This window comes from Myotis yumanensis, unplaced genomic scaffold (assembly GCF_028538775.1).
Source record: "Myotis yumanensis isolate MYYU_CA2020_CCGP unplaced genomic scaffold, mMyoYum1.0.hap1 SCAF_3, whole genome shotgun sequence".
In the NCBI taxonomy this organism is placed as follows: Eukaryota; Metazoa; Chordata; class Mammalia; order Chiroptera; family Vespertilionidae; genus Myotis; species Myotis yumanensis.
The window spans coordinates 123,411,913-123,421,526 of record NW_027223754.1 but is presented as its reverse complement, the minus strand read 5'-3'; positions in this window follow the sequence as shown (position 1 = coordinate 123,421,526).

Here is a 9,614-nt window from a genome sequence, read left to right as displayed (position 1 = left end):
AGGGTGGGGCGGAAGGGGTAGGGGGAGGGGATATCGCTTTAAAAGGGTGTGTAAGAGTTTGGGGCGCCGTCTCCCCTCCCTCTATTTGCATAGCCAATGGCTCTGGGGCTCCTGCTACTGCGCGCTGATTGTTACCGGGCAGATTACTTTTTTTTCTTTTCTTTTTCTTTTCTTTTTTTTTTTTTTTTTTTTTTTTTTTTTGGTAGGAAGAGTTCCTCGCTACATCAAAAGGAAGCCAAGGCTGGGCGGAGGGAGAGCGGGGACCGGCGGGCGAGGCTGGGGAGAGGCCGGGCGCCTTCGTCCTTATCAATAGCCACGGGAATTAGTGTTCAATCTACTGTATAGAAAGAAAGGGGAGGGGAGGGGCGGGCGAGGAAAATGACTAATTGCTGTGGAAGCCATTAGTTTTAGGGAAGAAAAAAAAAAGCGTGCTGAAAAACCCGAGTAGCAAACTCAAAATGAAACACTCGAGGATGACAAACTCAAAGCGTTGACACTCGGGCGCAGTACTTGTTCCTCGGAATAGAGTCGGTCCCTAACAATCACCTATTGATTTTACTCAACTTGGACTTCCCGACTCAAACTTTGAGTCACTCCGGGCAAATACACTAACTTACATTTGAAGACCCCCATAAAGGAAATACTCAAACTTAGCGGCCTTTGAACGGATCAAAGGAAGCTGCTGAGGGGGGCGGGCGGGGGTGGGGGGCTGAGAGAGGTATTTTTAAAGTATAAATCTACCCTGACAGGCAAGGACAGAAGCCAGGGAGGGCTTCCAGCCTCTTGACATCACTTGATAACTAATCGAGAGGGGCTCTCTCTCCAGCCCCCTGCACAGAGAGCGTCCCCAGCCACGGCTCCCCGGGAGGGGGCGGGGAACAGGCGGGTGGTCTACCTCCGCGCCTCGCCCACCCTGGGGAGAAACCATGGGTGGCGAACCCTCAAGTCTCTGGCCCTCTCGCCCCTTCCCTCCGCCCTACCCCTACCCTAGTCTGGCTTTGGAGAGAAATTCCGGCGGGGAGCGGGCGGGGGCAGAGGTAGTTGCGAAGGGGAGGGAGGGGCGAGGGCGGAGTCCCCCTTCTCAATTCACGGGGACCCGCAGGTTCGGACGCTTCCCGCGCTGCAGTCTCGCCTTTGCAAGTTCCCCCATTCACTTCCCCTTCCTATTGCGGACTGCTCCTGAACGCCCACTTCGCAGCGAATCAGCCCCCCGGTCCCGTTTCGGTCTCCCCAACTGGTGGGCTGGGGCGCGGGAGGGTGCGGAGGTTGGCAGGAGCGTCTCGGAGAGGCTCGGACCAGAAACCGAGTTTTCCCTTTGGTCGCCACTCCGACCACGTGCTAAAGTCTCCCCTTTGCTGGGTGAAAAGCACTCCACCTCGCACGTGGGGGGAAAGCATGCTGCCTCCTGGGCAAAGTGCGCGTTTTCTTTCAGTGTAGACTTACTCTTAGAGAAAATCCGGCGCCTGTGCCGAGGCTTCGAAGTAAAAACTGGGCACTTGGGGAGGGGTGGTCGGGAAAAGAAAGAAAAAAAAATGTTGGTTCTTCCTTACACCTTTTCACCCCTCGGGGGGGGGGGGGCGGGGGGGAACCCTGCCCTTTGTAGGATCCGTGATAAACCTGAGCAAATGCAAGCTTTAAAGGTCTTTTTATTCCCTCCTTTGCGGGCTCCCCACTTCCTACTCTTAGAGTTTGGGAGTTTCGGTTGGAAAGTGTACAAAACCCTGTAGGTGCAGGGTGCAGCCGGGTGTCGGGTGTTTATGGGCACATTTCTGCAGGAACTTGCAACGCTAAACACACATACTCCCGAGCTAACCTGGCGGATGCCCGCCCGCCCGCCGGGTGATCCCGCAGCCGGCAAGCTTCGGAGTCCCGAGAGTTCGAGCCCCGCTGCCTCCGCGTCGGGGCTGTCAGGCCGGGTTGGAGGAGGGGAAGGAGTTCAGGCTCAGGAATGGGGGCCGTCGCCCTCCCTTGCCTTCCCCGAAGGGTAAAACTGCCCGTGTGGTTCTCCTGTGAAGGATGGATGGTCAGACAACCAAAACCGAAAACCCGACGGTTACTTAAAAGTGCAGGCAATAAGTCCCAGTTCCAGTTTCGGGCTCCGGGAATACCGGGAAGGAACGGGAGGAAGTACAGAAAGATAAATTTGGGGGGTGGAGGGGGGGGGGAGAGAATAAGAAGGGAGTAAGAACAAACTAGGAAAATGTGCGAAAGGAAAAGAGGGAAAGGTCGGCAACTGGAGAGCCAGGGGGAAGGTGGGTGGGTGGTTCGGAACGCGCCGACGGGAGTCTCCCCGAAACCTGAGCAAGGCAATTCCAGGTGTGAATAGGCTTCCGGGGGCCCTCTCGCCGCCGCCCCCCACCCGCCACGTCCCCGGGCGCTTGGGGTCCTGCCGGGGGGCACAGTCGGGGCGGCCTGCGCAGCTCGGGCCGGGGCTGCGCGCCTGGGCGCACAGGCGATAGGCGTGGGTTAGGCGGGGCGGCGCCGGCCGTCGGTTCGCCCACCTCGCGTCTTGCTCCCCTCTCTTAGAAAAAAATTAAAAAGTAAAAAGACCCGAGCTTCCCCCTCTTCCTGTCTGATTCAGCTGCAGGACACGCCTCACGCGGCCGAAAATAGCTCTGGAAACGCATTCGCTTCCTAAACGTGAATTTCCCAACACGATTTGGGGCGGAGGGCGCCTGGCGCGCGGCGGCGGCGGGGCCCGGCCTCCGGGGAGGCACCGGAGCGGCCCTGCCCGGCCCCGCGCCTCCCCGGGCGCCCCGGGAGGGGGCCGCTGGGCGGCGGAATCGCGCCTCCGCTCGCAGAGCCACCACGCGGCTTTTTCGCGGAATTTTTACGTCACCCACACGTGGGGGAAGGGGCTGGAAGAGCGAGAGGAAGCGGCGGGGGCGGGGGCCGGCGGCGGGGAGGGCGCGGGGCGGCGGCCGCGTGTCCGGCTCCGCGCGGTGGGCGCGCGCCCCGCGGGCACCGCAGCGCTGCCCGCCCCACCGCCCCGCGGGCGGGCGAAGGCTGTGCTAGTTGCCCGCAAGCCGCAGGGCCACCCTCCCCGGACCCGCCCGCCCCCGCCATCTTCCACAGCTCCCCCTCCATCCTCCACCCCCAAGGAGGTGTTTTGTGGTGGCTGTTTTCTGTTTGTGTGTGTTTTTGTTTTGTGTGTGTGGTTTGTTTGTTTTTTTAAACCAGGAGCAACTCTTGACTCCGGAAAAGGCTTATTGCTTTGGCTTGTGGTCCAGTTCCGCTCCATACCGACATCTGCCCGAATATCCCGATTGCTGGTCGCGACCCCGCGTCACTTAGCTTTCTACCTTCTCTCCAACGAGGGAGACGTGGACGTATTTTTCTGTCCTTCGGAGCATGAGTTCTGCATTTACTTTTATACCAGGAGGGTTCCACGCGCGACCTATCCCTTCCTGCCGCCCGCCCCAAACGCTCTTTAAATACTAGGAGTTGGTTGATTACGTGTAAGATCTATCTACTGATGATGGATGTGAGCAAAATTGGACCCATTTTGTTGTTAGGAGCAAATTCGTCTAGAAACATGCTTGTCAAAAAGAGTTCCACAAATAAATGGGCAAACGTGCAGGGGGATCTCCTTCCACTCGCTGGGCACCCCGGTTGTACCCTCCTCGCGGGGAACCCAGACTGCAGGGCTGAAAGCTGCGGCGGCACAGTGAGCCCACGCACCTTCATTTCCCCTAAACTTGGGCAACATCTTTTTAATCTTTCAATCTAGGGGGTGAGATCTGAAATATGTCATTTCCAAACCCACGGTGACAATTCTGAGATGATGCTGAAATTTACAAGGAGCGTCAGTGGGAATGTTTGGGAGTAAAACAGTAAATGTGAACTGGCTTCTACCTCAATGAGGTGGAGAAATGGTGGCAGGAATCAGATGCAGAAAGCTGGGGGCTTGGTGGAAAATGTGGATTTGAGTTGGAATTATTTGTTTCTAATGTAAAAGAGAAGCTTTCTGTTAGACTCAGATTTCAAGTGTGGAAATTTTTCTTTTTTTAAGATGACAGAATTTGGTTATGAGCAGTACTTTCTTGATTTTAACACGATCCCTCTATTTTAAACTTATTATTTATTTCTTTTTCGTTTAATGGTTGCTGATCTGACCCAAGTGACTTTGTTTTATTTTTTCTGGGAAAAAAAGTTAAAATTAATAAAAATGTCAATATTTGCTGGGGATGCTCAGCATGAGTGAACTGTATTTGAGGGCTTGCTTTTTTGGTGCCTGATTTGATGGACACTTGGTTTGTGTACAAAGGTAGAAAAATAGGATAAATTATTGAAGAGGAAAAAAAAAAGGGAAGGAGCCAACAGAAGTATTTTTTTAAAAAAAACCAAACAGACAACTACCCTTTATATTTTGCTCCTGCTTAATTTCAGACATTTAAGTGATGGGAGGTCAAGTTAGGCACTTTGTAGATCTAAATTCTTAGTAAAATGTCAAGACTATCCGCCCCAGAATTTTTTTTTGAGCAGTAGTCATTTTTTATTTGTTTTCTAAACTCTTTAATTTGGTCAAAGTTCACACATTTATTTCCCTTAAAAATGTCCACTTTCTCAGTATGATTGAATATTCTTTCGATTCCATGGATTTATTCAGCTTAGATGGCAACCAAATTGAAGCAATATAAAATATTTTTAGTTAATATTCCTTATTCATATTTTATTTTCCAATCTCTAAACACAAGGGTTGCGAGCATCTGTTAGTGCTGTTTGTAACATAATTCTACAACATGCTGAATTCATATTCTCTAAACTTTTAAAAACTAATTAACAAAAACTGGAGAAATAGTTTTCTTGTTGAGGCTTTCTTTTTTCTTTTTTCTTTTTTCTTTTATTTTTCTCCCAGGGGTAAATATCAGGAGGCAGATTGAAAATTTTTCTAAAGTTATTTTCTTGGTGGTCTTTCGTTGGCATTAAAAGGAATGAGTTTTGAAGTGTGAAACAGATTGTTTTTAACGTTTTATAATCTTCAAAATGTGCACCTCTGGAGAGAGATGTTTCTATTTTAGGATTAACCTGAAAGCAGGCAGTTTGTATAAGTATGCGAGACGCTCCAAACCAGGCTGGATTTAGACTCTTCCGAGGAATGCGTTTCCTCTTCCCTCAGCCTGAAGAAAGGGCATCCGCTCTTACATGAACCTGAAACAAAGTGTGTGCCTATGCATTATCTAAACAACTTAGAAAAGCACGACCCAGAGCTGAGGAGTTTATGTGGAAGGTGAAATTAGAACAAAAAATTCTATTTTATTTCTGCTGTTAGCCATCTCAAATCATACTTTCACTGTGGTCCCAGCAGCTATAAACCAAATAATTCTTGTGATCTGTAAAGGTAAGTTCCTCCAAGCCCTGTTTAATAATAATGATGATGATAATGATGATTCCTCTGTCTCTTCTTTTATCAATGAGTGTATGTGTAAGCCTTCATTTTATTTTTCTTTAAAAATTGTCATCAAATAGTAAAAAAATTATGGATATTAAAGTTGGGTTTTTGTCCTGGGAAATAATACCAAAGCACTCAATTTTGCGCTTTTGAAAATAAAAAGTCACCAAAATTTAAAATACCTATTGCTAAGGTGAAGAAAAAATACACAGGATTAAAAAAGAACAAGAGAATTTCTGTGCCTAACTTCCAAATTCTTCCCTTCATCATGCCCACATATGTTTCCGTTTTTGAGAGCAGCTAGCCCATCAAGCAAATGCAAACCCAGGACCAAAACTCTCTCCTGGTGGCAAGGAAAATGTCTGAAACAAATGGTTTGGGTTAGTTTACATAAGGTTTCAGGTGAAATGCCTTACATCTGGCATCCCATGGACACCAGTTCTTTCAGAATTGTGAAGCATTATTTTTTAAAGATATTTTGAGAGAGGGGAGTCTAGATCAGAGGTAAGATGTGTGCAGACCCTTTTGTGTGTCGGTCTTCGTTGTATCCAGGAGCAGCCCGTGAGGTCTCTGTTGTGTGATTCCAATTAACTGGTAAATAGCAAGTTATTCTAACCCCTACTTCTAAAGATTACTCTTCTAATGTTTCTCTTTTTAAATAAGATGGTATGTCTATTGTAATATTTCCCTAACAGAAAATTGAATAAGGCTTCAATTTACTTGCCTTTGTACAAGAAAAGTTAATAAAATTACTCTTTATAGTGTAATTACCAGCAATTTTATGTCATCTAGCAAATGATTTAAGTCAGTCCGTAATGGAACGCCAGTGAAATTTGCTACACTTGGGATGAAAACCAAACTTACCTTAAGAAATCAAAGTCTGACCTTTCGTTTACACATGTAAGGCTTTACCTAGGCTGCCTGTAAGTTTTGCTGAGTGGAAATCTTCCAGATTTAAGAAAGCCTTGTTCTCTACCATAGATTAGAGGCATTCGTGTTTGGAAACAAGGGAATAGACTGTAGAACCTCATGACATTTTGGCCAGTCATAGAATATGCCTTCTGTGTCTGGGAGTCTGAGATTGAAATTCTATATAGTATTCATCGAGGTTATTCATGCTGAGCGATCACATGTGTTAAACTGATAACATCACAGGTCTGTGCACAGATACATCAGAGCATGTGGGGGGTATGCTTCAGATTTGTAAGGTACACTTTAAATGGTTTTAATGGAGAAATCAAGTACCCTGAGATTTCTGTGCTTTGCAATTGTCTTTGGTTTTTGTGATTTATTCATTCATTTATTTGATAAAAATTGAGTCCTTAACATGTGCCAATAGTGTGCTAGGCATTGGGGATGTAGTGGGCACATAGTTAGACACTCAATGAATGTTTTAAAAGTCAGGCAGGAAGGAAAAAGAGTTGAATACAGCCCCCTGCCCAAAAAAGATTACAGTCCCTGTCCCTGAGAAGCACATTGTTTAGTGATTAAGTATGGGAAATCATTAATATCCCATAAGCGGATGCTTTAAAAAATAGTAATAAAACCAAAGAACAAAGGGCATAGAATGAGATGCCATGCTTTATCCGTGTTACACAACCTACCTTAAACCAGGGACATGGAAATTTATCTTCTCTTTAAAACTAGTCTAATCAAGTAATTATTACTTGGATTTTATAGTATTTTTATTATGTTCTTAAATTATGTTCTTAATTTGTTTATAATCTTTAGAAACTACCAGTTGGTTGGATGTCTTGGTCACATTCTGGACTTTGTTTTTCGTCCTTTTAAAGTAGCCAATGATAGAGCAGCTTTCTTAGTTCCCCATTCTGAGAGCATTCCTTTCTTTGAGTAGCTGTATTTCCCAGAGCATCTGTTTCTTGTCTGAATGAACCCACCCTGAATCTGACAGGGTATTGATTAGCATTTCACCCCTTTGGTTAGGGAAGCTGACGTCAGAGTAGTTCATTTACTTGTCCTGAATCACTCAGACATGGGCAGAGCAGAATATAGACCACTGATTGTTAGCCTGGATGTCTCCTCAAATGGATGCAGGAAGTAATGTTCTTGTCATTGGCACCAGGTGGGTGAAATAACACTAGGCTGGAAATCAGAATACTTGCGTTCTGGTTCCTACTCTGCCACAAACCAGCCCTGTGTGACATGGGGATAGCCTAAATGTTTTCATTTCTGAAGTTCCTCATCTGCACAATTTAGCCAGCTGTAGGAAAAGACGTGAACTTCCCGTTCGACTCTAGATTTATAAAGTTCCCAATGGCTTTATCAAGCATCATCCTAAAAATAGGAATCATATCTTATAGCATCTTTTGTATATTTTATGTTTTACATAACGATTCTTAAATTGTGGATTTAGCTATATTTTCACTCCCTAGGTATCTGGGAGATATTAACTCATCATGGGTTGAAACTTATAAAATTCAGTTCCTTCTATAGGTAGACATGATGTATGTTGTCAGGTGAAGGAGAATGCTGTTTTCCTTATCCTATGTCAGTAGAATAGAATGGCAATTCTCAAAATTATATGGGATGTAAAAATATATGGAATATATCACTGTTTCAGGGTGCTTCACACAATCCCAGCACATAAGTTAAACTGACATGCTTATTCCTACAACTCAAACACAGCCCCCGTCAGAGAACATAGAGACATCCAGTTTTGAATGGACCCTGATTTGCAGATCCTTCTTTAGGTGACTAAGTGACAGCTCAGAGCCATTGTGGGACTCATTAAATGAGGCTCATCCTGAGCTACATGGAACTCATGGAGCATCAGGTGGTTCCTTTGGTAAGAACAGGGTAAGGCAAATTTCCTGGAGTTGCAACATTAGATAAGACATCTCTGCTTGCTTTCTGGCATGTTCTGATTACTAAGGACAAGCAAGCAAGCTGTCTGCCGTGCCCCACTTCTCTTCCCCACTTTCCATTACTTTGAATGTGTGAGAAACTTCACTCATCGGGATCCTTTGTACTCCAATAGAACCCTTAGATATAAATTATTTACTGTAAAAATGTATGTGTTTGTAGGTATCTTCTTACTTGTGACTAATGAAAGAAAAAATTTGTAGTAATTAATACACAATTATATTTGAGATCAGTTCTGGACAGTGTTCTATGTAACTTTTAAAAATGTATGGCATATGGTGTCATGGAGAGAGCACTGGCCTTAGGGTCCGGGCGAGTGTGTACTAGTCCCCACTATGCCACAAGCTGTGTAACAGGGCAATATCTGTATGATAATGCAATGTTTTAGGGTTGTAAAGGAACCCCACGGGTCTCTTAGTCCATACCCTTGTCTATCACAGAGGAACCCTTTTAGAACATCCCTAAAGGTGATGTTTTTGCTCAAATATTTCTACTGATAAAGAACTCGCGTCTTAACCCCATTGTCTATCATTATTTACTGATAAATGACTTGTGTCATACCCCATTGTCTATCAATTATAAGTTTATACATTGCTTTCTTAGGTTGAACAGGATTCTTTTAAAAAAATTACTTTTTAAGAAATATTTTTATTGATTTCAGACAGAGAGGAAGAGGGAGAGGTAGAAACATCAATGATGACAGAGAAAATCATTGATTGACTGTCTCCTGCATGCCACCTACTGGGGATCAAGCCCTCAACCCAAGCATGTGCCCTTGAACTGGATGGAACTGGGGACCCTTCAGTCTGCAGGCCAGTGCTCTATCCACTGAGCCAAACCGGGTAGGGCTGAACAGGATTCTTTATCAGCATCTAAACTCAGTAACACTGGTGTCTACTTACTATTGGTGGGCCTTGAGCTAGGTCCTTTGCCTCAGAGGAGCTTCCCAAGAACCATGTGCCATTACCATCCTGGGGGACAGGAAGGTTAAATAACTTACAGAAGGTCAATAAGGGGCCCCAAACTTCCTGCTTCCTGGCCATTTCTGCCCAGAAATGCAGTCTCTGGCCACTGAAACAAGGCAGAATTAACCATCTCCCTTATTTATGCTGACAATTGGTCATATATATGAGGATGCCATCTCCTCACCCATTCTCTCCCAGGCTGGACTACACTTTCTCTTCAGCGATTCATTTGGATACTAGCAGGCCACTCTCCTCTGGATCTCAAATAGTTCACTGATACTCATCTTAAAGTGTGGTTTCCTTAATGTTAGGCTAATAGGAAAGCAACTTGGAGCAACTTAGAAACCTTCAGACAATCAATGTGGTTACAGCAT